The sequence below is a fragment of the Etheostoma spectabile genome, chromosome 10 (genome assembly GCF_008692095.1).
Source record: "Etheostoma spectabile isolate EspeVRDwgs_2016 chromosome 10, UIUC_Espe_1.0, whole genome shotgun sequence".
Lineage (NCBI taxonomy): Eukaryota > Metazoa > Chordata > Actinopteri > Perciformes > Percidae > Etheostoma > Etheostoma spectabile.
The window spans coordinates 26,147,162-26,149,604 of NC_045742.1; the positions used below are offsets into that span (position 1 = coordinate 26,147,162).

Consider the following 2,443-nt stretch of genomic DNA (forward strand, 5'->3'; position numbering starts at 1 on the left):
CACACACACACACACACATTCATTTCATTTATCTTACAGAGAACACAGAATTTGTCATTTGGTCATTTTCAAGCAAACACACATGCCTGATTTTTTTTTGTTTTTAGCACCTGCATTTTCATTTTCTATATTTCATACATTTCTATATTTCTATTGGATTATTTAGCACACATTACATATCCAGTGTTTGCTTTGTAACGGCATGATCAGGCTGAATTGAAGAAGTTAAAACGTAACAAGACTCAGCAGTGTGTTACAAATCTACATTCCCTCCTCCAGATTAAACGACATTGTCAGTATTTCCCATATTTTGCCAAGATGGAATATATATTGGAATAGTTTCATGGTATGCAGAGAGCCAGTCTTCCCACAGTTAAGTTTTCTAGTGGTAGCTGTTTAAAATATCAGACAGGGAGAACTTTTAACCTAAACCTTAATAAAAGGATTTGCATTTGAGAGTACATTTATACCTTCATTTTATTTTTTTATTTTTTTGCCCTTTTAGGAAATACACTTGTATTATTATTATTCACGTTTTGACATATTAATACAGTGTAAAGACACATTATTGTCCTCTCCTCATGCTGTGTATTTCACCCAGGCACACTGCTTTATAAATACAAACAACTAAGGAATTCCTATTGTATTTAAAATTGAACTCTGTGAACCTGGAGACCTGCTTTGTATTTAAAAAAATATGTTTTTAGGTCTCTTACCATCCCAGCTCATGCACCATTAAATCCAACAAAATGTCTTTTCAAACCCTGGATATCCACATCTCGAGTTCAACTTGAGAGATGCGGGGCTTATGCAGCTTTCATTAGATATTTTGCTGTTGTTTTATCCTGTGAATTTAAATGTAATGCCCCCCACCCCCCAGGAGCTGTTGTGTAACTTGCGTGGCGTTGTGTTGACCTGAAGTTAAATCAAAGAGGAGAAGGATGAGGAGGAGGAAGAGGATGAGGGGGTGTTGATATGGGGGCAGTGGTGGTGTGTTGGTGCAAGCTAGGAATTTATCATGTTATCTCCATGTCCTAGTTTGCACACAGATGTCGCGCAGGATTGCGTCGTTCAAATGATATTTCCTTGAGGGGATGTAGTCCACATTCAGACCCTATCTCTCTCTCACTTTCTCTCTCTGTCTCTCACACACAGACAGACACACACACAGACAGACACACACACACACACACACACACACACACACACACACACACACACACACACACACACACACACACACGCTCTCTTCCACATGCATGCACAGGAACCCTATCCCTTTTATCAGACAAAATCTGTACCAATCACCCAGACAGTGAAAATTAAAATCTATTTTTTGATTCTCAGTGGTTTTAAGTTCATTAAAAATGTGAAATTGGCAACTGCGGTAAAGAAGGTCAACATGCATTAGGCGGGCTAGCACAGAGTCAGACTCTTCACCTTGGACTGGAAGATTCTTCTTTAAAAGAGAGCGAGACAGTGAATTATGTTCTCCCGTTTCGCTTCTCTAATTCAGCGGGGCCGCTCTGTTCACACTCCTCTTGCTCCACTGCAGGACGATCTGAGCTTGACAAAAGGCTTTAAAAAAAAAGAAAAAGTAGTCAGGAGTTAATCCGGCTTCAGAGGGGTGAGGAATCGGGGTTGAACGGCTCATTTTGGGGTGATTTCCTGCTGTACAAGCGGCTGGTATCTAAGAACCATAAATCGGACACAAGTAATATAGGCCGAGGGAAGAGTTTTCCCTCTTCCTGACACACACACACACACACACACACACACACACACACACACACACACACACACACACACACACACACACACACTCTTTGTGCCGCCTGCCTTCCCTTTCCTCTCCCCGGCACATATGTTGGACATGTTGGTGACAGTTTTTCCTTCTGCTGATTACAGGATCAGAACCTGTACAAACAAGGTTAGGCAAGTCAAACTCATCCACATATTTAGTTTTTCGGCAAATGCTGTGTTTAACCATCATTTTCCATGCTTTCTCCCCCCTGTCATTGGCTACGAAATTGTTATCTTTGAAGAATCTGATTTGAGCTTTGCAGCTACTTGGGATATTCTTTCCCACCATTTCTTCTCTTATGATGTGTGATCCAGACATCAGCTTGCATTGTAATCATTTCCCCTCCTGCATCACATGCATTTCTTTCATTACAAGGCACATTTTCTCACCCCCCTTATTGTGTGCGCCACATGTCAGGCTTTTGCTTAGCTTTGCCTCTTTAACTCTGATCCTCGACGTGACAGACACAAAGGTTTCTCCTCTTGTCATCTAGTCCCACAAATAGCTGTATCAGATTAAATTACAAGAGACAAAAAATAAAAATATGAAGATGTGGTTGCTGCTTTCTCGCTGAGCGTCACCTTCTAATTTCTTCTTTTTATGCTGCCTCCCCCTCTTTCCTCCCACCCTCCTCTCCTT

The 2,443-nt window shown here is 41.1% G+C and overlaps 1 protein-coding gene across 2 annotated transcripts in view; it reads left to right on the forward strand.

Moving 5' to 3' along the window:
- bcl11aa (BCL11 transcription factor A a) overlaps positions 1 to 2,443 on the forward strand; it is a 74,483-nt gene that overhangs the window by 1,619 nt on the left and 70,421 nt on the right. The gene's annotated exons all lie outside the window — the stretch shown is intronic.